At 48.3% G+C, this 14,129-nt stretch overlaps 1 protein-coding gene across 4 annotated transcripts in view; it reads right to left on the bottom strand.

Annotated features, from left to right (window-relative positions):
- Nucleotides 1-8,588, bottom strand: part of ARMC9 (armadillo repeat containing 9) — a 190,278-nt gene extending 181,690 nt beyond the window's left edge. For all 4 annotated transcript variants that reach the window (XM_049888433.1, XM_049888435.1, XM_049888434.1 and 1 more), the window contains exon 1: nt 8,522-8,588. The gene's annotated coding sequence lies outside the window, so the exon portion shown is untranslated. The remainder of the gene's footprint in view (nt 1-8,521) is intronic.
- Nucleotides 8,589-14,129: the final 5,541 nt, after the last annotated feature.

Here is a 14,129-nt window from a genome sequence, read left to right as displayed (position 1 = left end):
GTACCACAGAATGAAACACTGTCCGGTCCTGTGCCATCCTTATGATCATTGCTATGCCTGAGCCCACTGTCGCAGCTACCGTGTCAATCCATCTCATTGAAGATCTTCCTCTTTTCTGCTGACCCTGTATTTTACCAAGCATGATGTCCTTCTCCAGGGACTCATCCCTCCTGACAACATGTCCAAAGTATGTAAGACACAGTCTCGCCATCTTTGTTTCTAAGGAGCATTCTGGTTGTACCTCTTCTAAGACAGATTTGTTCATTGTTTTGGCGGTCCATGGTATATCCAATATTCTTTGCCAACATCACAATTCAAAGGCGTCAATTCTTTTTCGGTCTTCCTTATTCATTGTCCACCTTTCACATGCATATGAGGCGACTGAAAACACCATGGCTTGGATCAGGTGCACCTTAGTCCTCAAGGTGACATCTTTGCTTTTCAACAATTTAAAGAGGTCCTTTGCAGCAGATTTGCCCAATGCAATGCATCTTTTGATTTCTTGACTGCTCCTTCCATGGCTGTTGATTGTGGATCCAAGTAAAATGAAATCCTTGACAACTTCAATTTTCTGATTGATGTGGTTTATTGGTCCAGTTGTGTGGGCTTTTGTCTTCTTTATGTTGAGGTGTATGTTAGCCTATGTTAACCATCAGAGAAATCCAAATCAAAACTATAATGAGATACCATCTCACCCCAACAAGGCTAGCGTTAACCCAGAAAACACAAAATAATAAATATTGGAGAGGTTGTGGAGAGACTGGAACACTTATACACTGCTGGTCGGAATGTAAAATGGCACAACCATTTTGGAAATCAATTTGGTGCTTCCTTAAAAAGCTAGAAATAGAACTACCATACAATCCAGCAATCCCACTCCCAGGAATATATCCTAGAGAAATAAGAGCCTTTACACGAACAGATATATGCACACCCATGTTCACTGCAGCACTGTTTACAAAAGCAAAAAGTTGGAAGCAACCAAGGTGCCCATCAACAGATGAATGGATAAATAAATTATGGTATATTCACACAATGGAACACTACACAACCATAAAGAACAATGAATCCGTGAAACGTTTCATAACATGGAGGAATCTGGAAGCATTATGCTGAGTAAAATTAGTCAGTTGCAAAAGGACAAACATTGTATGAGACCACTATTTTAAGAACTCAAGAAATAGTTTAAACACTGAAGAAGATATTCTTTGATGGTTACGAGGGTGGGGAGGAAGGGAGGGAGAGGGGTATTCACTAATTAGATAGTAGACAAGAACTATTTTAGGTGACAAGAAAAACAACACACAATACAGGAGAGGTTGGCACAACTGGACTAAATCAAAAGCAAAGAAGTTTCCTGAATACAACCATATACTTCGAAGGCCAACGTAGCAGGGGCAGAGGTCTGGGGACCACGGTTTCAGGGGACATCTAGGTCAATTGGCATAATAAAATCTACTAAGAAAACATTCTGCACCCCACTTTGGAGAGTGGCATCTGGGGTCTTAAACATTAGCAAGCAGCCATCTAAGATGCACCGATTGGTCTCAACCCACCTGGAGCCAAGGAGAATGAGGAACACCAAAGACACAAGGTAATTTTGAGCCCAAGAGACAGAAAGGGCCACAAAAATCAGAGACTACATCAGCCTGAGACCAGAAGAACTAGATGGTGCCTGGCTACAACTGATGACTGCTCTGACAGGGAACACAACAGATAATTCCTGAAGGAGAAGAAGCATAGTGGGATGCAGACCTCAAATTCTCGTAAAAACACCAGGCTTAATGGTTTGACGGAGACTAGAAGGACCCCAGAGGCCATGGTCCCCAGACCTTCTGTTAGCCTAAGACTGGAACCATTCTCAAAGCCAACTCTTCAGACAAGGATTGGACTGGACTATAAGACAGAAAATTATACTGGTGATGAGTGAGCTTCTTGGCTCTAGTAGCCACACGAGGCTATATGAGCAGCTCCTGTCTGGAGGGGAGACGAGAAGGCAAAGGGGGACAGGAGCTGGCTGAATGGACATGGCAAGACCGGGTGAAAAGGAGAAGTGTGCTGTCTCATTAGGGGGGGCACAACTAGGAGTACACAAAATAAATAATACATAGCAAGGTGTATATAAATTTTTGTATGAGACACTGACCTGATTTGTAAACTTTCACTTAAAGCACCATAAAAAAAAAGCTAGAAATATGATCCAGCAACCCCACTCCTTGAAATATATCCTAGAGAAATAAGAGCCCTCACATGAACAGACATATGCACACCCATGTTCACTGCAGCACTGTTCACAATAGCAAAAAGATGGAAACAACCTAGGTGCCCATCCACAGACGAATGGATAAACAAATTATGGTATATACACACAATGGAATATTGTGCAACAATAAAGAACAATAAGGAATCCACAAAACATCTCACAACATGGATGAATCTGGAAGGCATTATACTGAGTGAAATTAGTCAGTCACAAAATGACAAACATTGTATGAGACCATTATTATAAGAACTCAAGAAAAGGTTTAAACATATTTTTTGATGGTTACAAGGGTGGGGAGGGAGGGAGAGGGGAATTCACTAACTAGATAGTAGACAAGAATTATCTTAGATGAAGGGAAGGACAACACAGTACAGGCGAAGTCAGCAGAGCTGGACCAAAGCAAAAGCTAAGTTTCCTGAAACACGACCAAACCCTTCGAGAGACAGGGTAGCAGGGGTGCAGGTCTGTAGACCATGGTTTCAGGGGACATCTAGGTCAACTGGCATAACAAAATTTATAAGAAAATGTTCTGCATTCCACTCTGGTGAGTGGCTTCTGGGGTCTTAAAAACTTGCAAGAGGCCACATAAGATGCATCAATTGGTCCCAACCACCTTAAGCAAAGGAGAATGAAGAACACCAAAGACACAAGAAAAATATCAGCCTGAGAGGCAAAAGAGCCACATAAACCAGAGACTCCATCAGCCTGAGACCAGAAGAATTAGATGGTACCTGCCTATCACAAATGACAGCCCCGACAGGGAAAACAACAGAGTCCCTGACGGAGCAGGAAGAAAAGCGTGGTGCAGAACTCAGATTCACATAAAAAGACCAGACTTAACGGTCTGAGACTAGAACCCCAGAGGACATGGTCTCTGGACTCTGTTAACGCAGAACTAAAAGCATTCCTGAAGCCAGCTCTTCAGGCAAAGATTAGACTGGAGTATAAAACATAAAATAGCATTGGTGAAGTGTGGGCTTCTCAGTTCAAGTACATGGGGTGATGAGACTAAACGGGCAGCTCTTGTCCGGAGGCGGGATGAGAAGGCAGAAAGGGACAGGAGCTGGTTGAATGGACACAGGAAATAGGGGGTGGAAAGGGGGAGTGTGCTGTCACATTATAGGGATTGCAACTAGGGTCACATAACAATATGTGTATAAACTTTTTATGAGAAATTAACCTGAGCCGTAAATTTTCACCTAAAGCACAATAAAGAAAAAAATAATTAAAAAGAGTTCTGGTTTGGTCATAAGCCTGAGACGCCTATTAGACGTTCAAGTGGAGATGCTGAAAACGTAGGCGGTTATATGAATCTGGAGTTTAAGGGCAGAAGCACCAGCCTGAAAAGGATGGCACAGGACCAGGCAACATTTTGTTCTGTTACACATAAGGTCACCACGCATCAGAGCTGACTCCACGGCACCTGACAACAACAGCATAAAGATGGTACTTAAAAGTACCTGTACAGACAAGCAGGCTAAACAGATGTGGCCTCCTAGGAAGAAGGTGTGGATATAGGAGAAAACAGGCCTAGGCCTGGACACTGAGTACTGAGGGGTCGGGGAGAGGAGACGCAGCCCGCAAAACAGGTTAGGCAAGAGCCGTGAGCTGGGGGACACCCAGGAGCCTTGGTACACGAGGGTGCGGGTGAAGGTATTTCACACATCAACTGCAACTCAATGGTGGTGTCAGATGAGGGCAGAAGAATTCATCTCTGGATTTGTCAAACTGGAGTTTGATGGCGAGGTGTTTGACAGGAAAGGGTTGAAGAGAAAAAGGGCAGTAAAAAGTAGAGACAGGGAGATCTGTCACAAAAAGGAGAGGAGACAGGGCATAATGGTTGGAAAGAGACATGAGATTTTCTTAAGGCAGTGTGTAAGTTGATGGGAATGACCCAGTAGAGAAAGAAAACTCAATGAGGCAAAAGAGAGAAGAGATGGTTAAGACGCAGCGTCATTGGTGCACTCAGTGTCCCAGGGGAGGGACAGGTCTTTGCTAGGGCGGGGACAGTTCACACCTGACACATAGGTATGGCAGAGGATCTGGGTACTGAGCAAAGAGATGGACAGGTATAGTGATGAGAAGTAACATAAGAAAAGAGGTCATGACTGAGAGTAAGAAGCATGCTGACAGTTTGAAGGGAAGGGAAGGTGGGAACCAGACGGACTACGGAAACATGGTAGGATTTCTAGTATTGAGAGTCCACGTAAGATGTATGGACCTGAATCTAAAATGAAACCAGTTGGCACAGTTCTGCAGTTTTCTCTAGCCCATTCAGCTGCCTGAGTAGGCAGAGATTGAATTAACTAAAGTTAAAGTTTTTCCAGGAGAGAGGAGAAAGGGAAAACAAGTATTACTATTAGTGATGTAACACTGAAACTATGCCAGATAAATGCTGGTGAGTGACAGTAGGGGATAAGGGGGTATCTAAGGCAGTGAAGAGTGATGGGGTCAAAGACCTATTTTCCCTGGCGGTGCAGTGGTTAAGAGCTCCACTGCTAACCAAAGGTCAGCAGTTCGAATTCACCAGCTGTTCCTTGTAAAGTCTGTGGGGCAGTTCTACTCTGTCCTATAGGGTCGCTATGAGTTAGAATCAACTCGATGGCAACAGAGGTTTTTTAAATTTTTATTACAGTGAGCTGGAGAGGCAGAAGGTAGTGGTCAGAGACAGGGATGGAAGCTTGGAATCAAGATTTTGGAGGTCTGTGACCACAGGAAGGCACCTTAGAGGCACAGTGGTTAAGCGCTCAGCTGTTAACCAAAAGGTTGACAGGAGAAAGATGTGGCAGTCTGCTTCTGTAAAGATGACAGTCTTGGGAGAATGACGTACACCAAAGACACAAGGGAAAGATCAGTCCAAAGGACTAATGCGCCACAAGCACCACAGCCTCCACCACGCTGAGTCCAGCAAAACCAGCTGGTGCCCTGCTACCACCACCGGCTGCTCTGGCAGGCATGGCAATAGAGGGTCCCAGACAGAGCTGGAGAAAAATGCAGAACAAAATTCTAACTCAAAAAAAAAAAAAAAAAGACCACATTTACTAGTCTGACAGAGACTGGAAAAACCCCAAGAGATGGCCCCTGGACACCCTTTTAGCTCAGTGATCAAGTCACTTCTGAGGTTTGCCCTTCAGCCAAAGGTTAGATAGGCCCATAAAACAAAATGAGACTAAATGGGCACACCAGCTCAGGGGCAAGGACAAGAAGGCAGGAAGGGACAGGAAAGCTGGTAATGGGGAACTTAGGGTCCAGAAAGGGAGAGTGTTGACATGTTACGGGGTTGGCAACCAATGTCACAAAACAATATATATACATATACATTGTTCAATGAGAAGCTACTCTGCCCTGTAAATCTTCATCTAAAGAACAATACAGAGAAAAAAAAAAAAGATTAGTCTTGGAAACCCTATAAAGCAGCTCTACTCTGTCCTGTAGGATTGCTGTGAGTTGGAACCAGCAACGAGTTTTATTTTGTTTTTTTAAGGATCATAGGAAGGAGCCTTGGTGGCAAATGGTTAAGCACTCAGCTACTAAACGAAAGGCTGGTGGTTCAAACCAGTCGCTCTGCAGGATAAAGACCTGGTGATCTGCTCCCATAAAGATTTCGGTCTGGGAAACCCCATGCGGCAGTACTACTCTGTTGCACAGGGTCACTGTGAGTTGGAATCAACTTGATAGCAACTAACAACATAACCACGGGAGTGGGTGGATGAGGAGGATGGAGGAAAATCTGCCAGCAAGTGAGGAAGAAGACAGTGGAGAAACCAGGATACTGAAATCTTCAAAAATGAAGAAGCAGGGGTGAAGGGGCAGGTGTGAGCCAGGCTCTAAATCTTCAAGGGAAACCAGCATGCCATTGGGAAGTGACTGCATCAAGGAGGGTACAAGTGGGACAGTCCCCTGCATGTACTTCCAAGGAGCTTCTACTCTGGAGGCGGAGGTGGTCTGGAAGCAGCCATGGGGAGCAGTGAGGACACCTACCCCACCTGCACCTCCAAGCCTGCCAGATATACACGGTGAGGGAAGAAATACAGCTACTGTTGGAGAGGACCACCACCTCTCCTTGTCCCTTTCCCTGCTCCCTTCTGTGACTTTCCCATGCTGGCCTCCACCACTAGTATACTTGCCATTCCCCCATATAACATATGCTTTCATGATTCTAAGCCCTCTGTTGGATGTACTTGCCCCACCTCCCAGACAAATTTGACTCACCAGTCAAGCCTAGTCCAGACTTGCCCTGCTCAGGGAGTCTTCCATAAGCCCCCACCCATTGAGGAGGAAATTCTCTCCTCTGGGGTACCAAGGGTCCTTACACCTACTTCTACTATTATACCTATCACCCCAGAGCCTAGCAGAGTGCCTGGTAGGCAAGATCGGCCACCACAGCATTTGATGAGTAAATGAAGCCCAAACAGAGGAGACAGCATTTTTGAAGGCCCTAGGACAAGAAAAGCGTTGCTGTTTTTGAGAACCTAAGCTCCTTCCCACCTCAGGGCCTTTGCACATATTGTTCCCTCTGCCTAGAACATTCTTCCTCTTCTTCTTCAGCTGGCTAACCCCTGTGCTTAATTTCACCTCCTCAGTGAAGTCCTCCGTGGCTACCACTTATTCCCATCATCTGTCAGTGAATGTGAGCCATATTGGGTACTGTTGCTCTGACACTGTTACAAATTTCAGAACTGCTGCTAAACCTTTATATCATAATGTTGGTGCTAGCTACAGTCCAGTCAGCTCTGACTCACGGAGACCTTATGTATAACAGAACAAACACTGCCAGATCCTGTACCATCTTCATGATCGATGTTTGAGTCCATTGCTGCCACTACTATGTCAATCCATTTCATCAAGGGTTTCCCTCATTTTCACTGACCTTCTACTTTACCAAAGGAGCCCTGGTGGTACAACTGAAAGGTGAGTGATTCAAATCCACCAGAGGCTCCATGGGACAAAAGACCTGGCGATCTGTTCCTTTAAAGATTAAGCCTAGGAAACTCTATGGGGGCAGTTGTATTCTGTCATATAGGGTCTCTATGAGTCGGAATCAACTCGATGGCACCCAACAACTACTTTACCAAGCATGATATCTTTACATCATAACAGATATCACTTATTGAGGGTTTATTGTATGCCAGGCAATGTGCAAAACGCTTCACATTTAAAGGTCACAATCAAGCTGCGAGGTGAGTATCATTTATATTCTTCCTTTACAGGTGAGGTGATTAAGACTCTGGGAGGTTGACACTCTCCCAACATCCCCAGCTAGTAAGTGACAAGGTAGGAATGTAAAGCCAGACAGATTTTAACCATGACATTAGTGTTACCCCAAGTTTAGAATCAGAATCACCTGGAACGCTAGTCAAAACGCAAATTCCTGGCAGCTCCCTGGTCTTGGTTTTACTGAAAACCATGGCAAGGATGCTGCCAAGAAATCTCCGTCTTAAACGAGCACCCAGATGATTCTTATACACTCTCAAGTTTGAGAACCACTGCTCAGAAACCAGGGAAAACTGTGGTCGCGCCTGGAGGTTCCAGTGGCAGCTTCTGAATTTCTATATTAGAGGGATTGAGGGCCTACAAACTGGTTGGATAAAGTGAAGGCTATGAAATTTACCTTGAAGAGGAGTTTACTCAGATTAGGTGAAGTCTGTACTTAATTTATCCGTGGAGGCAAGGGAGGGAGACTAGCTTATGGAGATTATGGAGGGACCCGAGGGGCCCTGGTGGCGCAGTGGTTAAGAGCTTGGCTTCTAACCAAAAGGTCAGCAGTTCGAATCCACCAGCTGCTCCTTGGAATCCCCATGGGGCAGTTCTACTCTGTCCTGTAGGGTTGCTACGAGTCGGAATCGACTGGACCGCAGTGAGCGAAGGCCCCCAGGACACTCACCACTACCCAGCTGGACCACTTGGGGCCCCTATTCAAGTTGGGCACACTGAAGCAAAGGTCAGGGACTTTCGCGGGAAGCAGCCGGGTTGGTCTTCAGGACGGGAAAGCCCAGGCGGCCACCCCGAGTCCATGCCGGAATAAGGGCCTTGTGCCGCAGGCCAGGTGGGGGCCTCCGATAGGGTATGGGGAGATGATTCGTCGGGGTTTTTCTCGGGGACGAAAGGTCAGCGGAGCCTCGGCCCTCGGGTACCATCGCTGCTCCTCCCCGCACAGGGCCGGCGGGCTCAGGGTGGCCCGGCCAATGTGGCGCCGCCCGAGGGAGCTCGGGGGCCCCGGAAACGGGAGCGGGAGAGGGCGGCGGGGGACGCGCTTACCTGCAGCTCAGCCGCGGGCACCCAGCCGGGCCGCCACCTCTACAGCCGTCACCCGGGCAACCGCAGCCGCCAGCCAGGAGTCACGTGGCGCGGCGCAGCCAATCGTGTGGGACGCGGCCGGCGCGGAGCATCTTGGGAAGCTGGCGCAGGCTCTCCTAGCAGCGGAAGGGGGAGTTGAAGTCGCAATGGTCCGGGGTCTGCGGTCTCCCGCTCTGGGAGTTCCCATTGTCTCATTCTTCAAGGTGCAAGGCACTGTGCCCAGCTCTGGTGATGAGTCGGACCAAGCTGAGCCCCTAACCTCCAGGAGCGCCTTGTCTAACAGGAAAAAACAACCACTGAGATTATAGTACAGTGCGGTGTTCGTAGTAAGAAACCAAAAAGCAAACCGGTTGCCATGGAATCGATTCCGACTCATAGCGACCCTCTAGGACAGAGTAGAACTGCCCCATAGGATTTCCAAGGAGTGGCTGGTGGATTAGAACTGCGGACCTTTTGGTTAGCAGGGGCTCTTAACTACTGCACCCCCAGGGCTCGGTGTGTGTGATTGTCGTTTTGTGGGAGGGACAGAGGGCAACTTTAGACTAAAATGACGCCCAAGGCCTGCCTGAAAGCTCCAGGCACCGGAATGCCACCCCACCAATGCAGTTTCTAGGAGTTATAGAGAAACGTTTTCTTCTATTTCAAATCAGGGTTTTTAAAATAAAAACTCAGAAAACCAAATTCATTTCCGTTGACCCCAACTCCCAGCGACTCTATGAGACAGAGTGGAACCGCCCCATAGGGTTTCCAAGGCTGTAATCTGTGAAAGAAGATTGCCACGTCTTTGTCCCGAGGAGCTGCTGTCGGGTTCAAACTGCTGCAAATTCTCCCTGTCTTTGCACTTCCTGCTTTTGAACAGGCTAGCAGTGAAGGAGCGCCTGTGAGATGCCTACCTTGCACTGACCACTCAAAGGACTGGCTGAGCTCTCTGTTCAGAGTGGGGCGGATCTGCGTCTTGCAGCCAACGGTCCTCTGTGGGCCCCAGTCCTGGAGCACCTTAAAGTGTGAGACCATACACCTCTGTGGCAGACTACACAGCTCATGAATGAATTCATCTTTGCAGCTGTAGCAGGCCCAGTAGCCGCCCAGCAGCTATTTCTGTTGGAGGGCAAATAACTGAGGCTGCAAGCAGTGGAAGAGGTTGCGGACACCTAAAAGGGGGCTGGCAAATGTCACCTCCCTTGAGATGGATGAGAGGGTAAAAAAAAGCCACCTAAATTCAACCCAAAAAGGCTGACCCACCCAGACAACCTGGGCCACCAGCTGGACTGGGCACAGTTTGCCTGGTCTCTGAGCTCCTGCAGGGGGAGTTCAGACCAAGGGCGTGTCTTTGAGTGAGCACAGGGCCTGGATCCAATCAGCAGATTGGAGGAAGAACAGACTGAAATACCAGGCGTAAAGCAAGAGATGAATTACTGCAAGACGCTGCTTAGGTGAAAAATATTTCCTTTCAGGAAAGCTGGGTTTTGGTCACTGCCTAAAACTCATATGATGTGTGGAGGATTCAGATCCATCTGTCTTCAATGGCCCAGAGTCCACAGAGAGGTGGAGGAGCCATGCCTTGGTGTCTTCTGAGGGCTTCTTCCCTTCTGCACCACTTCCCAAAGCTGTTTGGAACAAGAAACTGAAGATTTCTTGGAGGCAGAGCACACAGAGGTGGGGATATACATCTTCCAAGAGAGCTGTCAGTGAGCAGTGAAGGAGGGGAGCTGAATGTAGAGGAGAACACAGTATCATTCTTGGCTTTGAGGGCCTGTTCTTCCTGGCCCAGTCCCAGGGCTGTGAGTCACATCACAGCCCCAAGAGTTCTGTAGCTTGAACGGGGTTGGCAGAGGGAGCCAGGCCTTAATATGGACTTCCAGAAGAGCAAACCTGGATTCCAAGATCATTTCAAAGCAAAGACACTTCTGCAAAAGATTGGTGGGGCTCACTTCAGTGGTGTTCATCAAACACAGACATCCAAGCTTTTTAGTGAGGAATTTCACATTTCTAAGCCAGTTTAAAAGATGCACATTGCAGCACATGTGAAGTGATCCCAGAGGGTGCTATGTTGGTTTGAACGGGAAGAGTAGATGCTAAAAGTGACCAGATTTGGGCAGCAGGTTGACACTTGCCTTTTGGATCAGGAAGAGAGTGCACACAGGTGGTGTGAAGGATTAATGTGCTTGGCTGTTAATTGAAAGGCTGGAGGTTCCAGTCCTCCCAGAAGTGCCTCAGAAGAAAGGCCTGGGCGATCTACTTCAAAAACAAACCACTGAAAACCCTGTGGAGGCAGTTTTACTCTCCATAATAGAAGGTGCACATGGTAACATTAAATGTCTCTTTTTACCTTTCTCCGCACCTGTGATGAATGTCTCACCAGGTCAGCTGAACCTGAGGTCACAGGTAAAATATACAACTCCTTTCTGCCCCTAGGATGATGCCTGTTACTGCTGACAGACATTTGAAGCCGAAAGAGAAACTACCGGCCTGGTGAGGAAAGAATTTGTTAGTACTGATGAGTGTGGTTCTCAAAGTATGATCCAGGACCAACAGCGTCACATCACCTGGGAACTTGTTAGAAATGAAAATTCTCAGGCCCCACCTCAGACAACTGAATCAGAAACTCTGGGGGTGGGTCCAGCAATCTAGGTGATTCCGTGGGCGCTCAAGTTTGAGAACCCTAGACTGAAGGGTCTTGGGTAGAAGCCAGGGGAATGCCTCCAGGCAACACCAACACCGGCGCCGGGGCGGCAGTGCAGGAGAAGCATTCCACCAGAGCCCGGGAGGGGTCGGCGAGGCTCCCTCCACGTGCCCGCGCCGGGGGTTCGGTCTCTTGGAAGGTGAGGGCGCTCTGCCGCCTGCCCACCGTCTGGGGAACGCAGACCCCGCGCACCAGCCCGCCTGAGTCCCGGGGGGAAGCAAACAGCGCGCCGCCACGGGGGATAAATCTCTCCAGCGGGGACAGCCAGCAGAGCCAAGGAACCCGCCCAGACACACCCTGCGCGCCCGGCGCGCGCCAGCCCGGAAAAGCGGCGGGACCTCCAGCCGGGTGGTCGGCACCGCCCCGTCCCATGGGGGCCCGTGGAAACCCCGCCCCCCCCTCCCCGGGCGCACCCGCCTGCCCCGGCGGTCACTTCCAGGAACCCGGACCCGGGCTCTGCCAGCCAGCAGTCAGGGCCGGAGACGTTCCCAGAAATGACGCGCGCCTGGAGCGGAGAGGCGGGCCCGGCCCGGCGGCCGCTTTGCCTCTCATCATCGACCCCCAAACCCGCACCCCGCCTGGCCCCTAATCCGCGCCCCCGGAAGGGAGGGCTGGGCGACGTCACCTCGGAGCTATCTCCGAGGCAATACGCTCTCAGGCCGACCTCTGGCCTCCCTCTTTGCGAGGACGACGGGGAAGCTTCAGGAAGCTGCGGTGGCGGCTTAGGCTTTCGGCTGTGGGCCTGGGCCGTCTCCACACTCCGCTGCTTCCCTTCCAGTGGTTCCTCTGCTCTGCTCCTTTGGAGGCTGCTTGTGTCTGGGAAATGGGTACCAAGTTCTCCCCTGACTGCCCCTCACCGCCTCCCCAGCCACGCCTGTCCGCATGCCCACTTGTCTGCCCACGGGGCTTCCTAGAAGGGCGAAGTCTCAGCCCTCCTTGCATTTTCCTCCCCTGGCTCTCGCCTCCCATCACCCCCCTGTGCCAGTCCTCTTACAGGCCTAGAAGTTGCCGCCCAAAATAAGAAACGATGGAAGCCAGTTGTGGAGAAAGAAGCAACATTTCCCACACCTGTCCCCAAGAGAAAGGGCAACCGAAAGCTTCCATTCCCGCTCATGGTGACCCCATATGTTACAGAGTGGAAATGCCCCGTACGGTTTTCTTGGCTGTAATCTCTACCAATGAAAGGTCAGGCCTTTCTTCTGCTGAGCTGCTGAGTGGGTTCCACAGCCAACCTTTGGGTTAAGCAGCCTGTCTCAAACAGCTTGCATCACCCAGGGACCTAAAAGGACAAGTCACTCAAAATCCTACCACTCTTTAACAGAGACACGGAAGGGGCAGGGGAGCACTTGCCCTTGGCACAAGTCCATGGGGGTGCCCGATGAGGCATCCCGAGATGCCACAAATACGAAAGGTGCCTGACTGAGATGGCTGGACAAGAAGGCGGAAGACGTTTCTGTTAAGCTCTTCCCGCTCAACATCTATTTATCTTGGAATTGTGGGGTGAGAGGGGGGAGCGGGGAAGGGGTGAGTAATTTAGAGATTGCCCCAGGCGTTCATTACCCTCGTAAGCCTCTGCTCTTTAACCCCTGTGACTGCGCTGGCCAATAGGGTAGCCACTAGCCACATGTGGCCAATGAGCGCTTCAGCTGTGCTGTAAGTGTGAAACCTGCATTAGATTTCGAAGACTGAGTACGAGAAAATAATGTAAAATATCTCATCGATTATTTTTGTTATATTGATTGCATGTTGAGATAGTATTTTTTGTATATTGGGTTAAATATATTATTAAAATTAATTTCACTTCTCTTAATGTGGCTGCTAGGAATTTTAAGATCCTATATGTCTCTTGGAAAGCGTGGTGGCATAGTGGTTAAGTTCTACAGCTGCTAACCAAAAGGTCGGCAGTTCACGTCCACCGGGCGCTCCTTGGAAACTATCGGGCAGTTCTACTCTGCCCTCTAGGGACGCTATGAGTCAGAATCAACTCGAATTCAGTGGGTTATGTATCTCTTGCATTATATTTCTATGGGATAATGTTGTCTTAGGACGTAAACTCCACCAGGTCAGGCTTCTATACGCAGGATCATTCTAAACCAAACCAACCCCGTTGCGCTAGATCCTGTCTCATAGTGACCTTACAGGACAGAGTAGAACTGCCCCATAGCATTTCCAAGGAGTGGCTGGTGGATTTGAACTGCCGACCTTTTGGTTAGCAGCCGCCTTCTAAACCACTGTGCCACCGGGCTCCATAGAATTATCCTAGGCAACCAGAATAGTGTCTGGCACATAGTAGTAGGTGCTCAATAAATATTTGCAGGATGAATGCCTATCTCCCAGATTTTTTTCTATGTACATTTTATACACAAATATGTGTGTGTGTCTTCTTTTCAAATGGGAAGAAGCTATAATACTTCTCTAAATTTTTTCTCACTTAAAATATTTTTGCATATTGTTTAATATTAATAAAGCAAGAAGGAACAGAATAAGCATATTGTTTAGAAATATAGAGGTAAGTCACGGAACAATGAACATCACTGAAAGCGGCTGCCTCTGGGAAGCAGGACTCAGGAGTGGGTTGAGGAACACTCCTATTTTTCCTTATAAGCCTTTTAGAACTACTTCATTTAAAAAATTACCTTTATAAGAATTATTTTTGAATGAATTTTATAAAAAAATTAAAATTGAATTGACAACAGCTTTGCTATTGCTTTAAAAAAACGATACAGGCTGCAGCGGCTAGGTGGAAAGGTACCCACGTGAACAAAGCACTGGCCATGGTCAAAAGTGAAAACACCTGTGTGTTAGTTGGTGAGTTACTAGGTGACATGAACTTCCCCCAAAAAACTCTCTTGGATAATTATTATATCATCTTTTAATAAAATAGTT

Source organism: Elephas maximus, chromosome 6, assembly GCF_024166365.1.
Source record: "Elephas maximus indicus isolate mEleMax1 chromosome 6, mEleMax1 primary haplotype, whole genome shotgun sequence".
Taxonomy (NCBI): domain Eukaryota; kingdom Metazoa; phylum Chordata; class Mammalia; order Proboscidea; family Elephantidae; genus Elephas; species Elephas maximus.
Note: the sequence above shows the minus strand (reverse complement) of the source record. Positions and strands in the feature narration are given on the sequence as shown.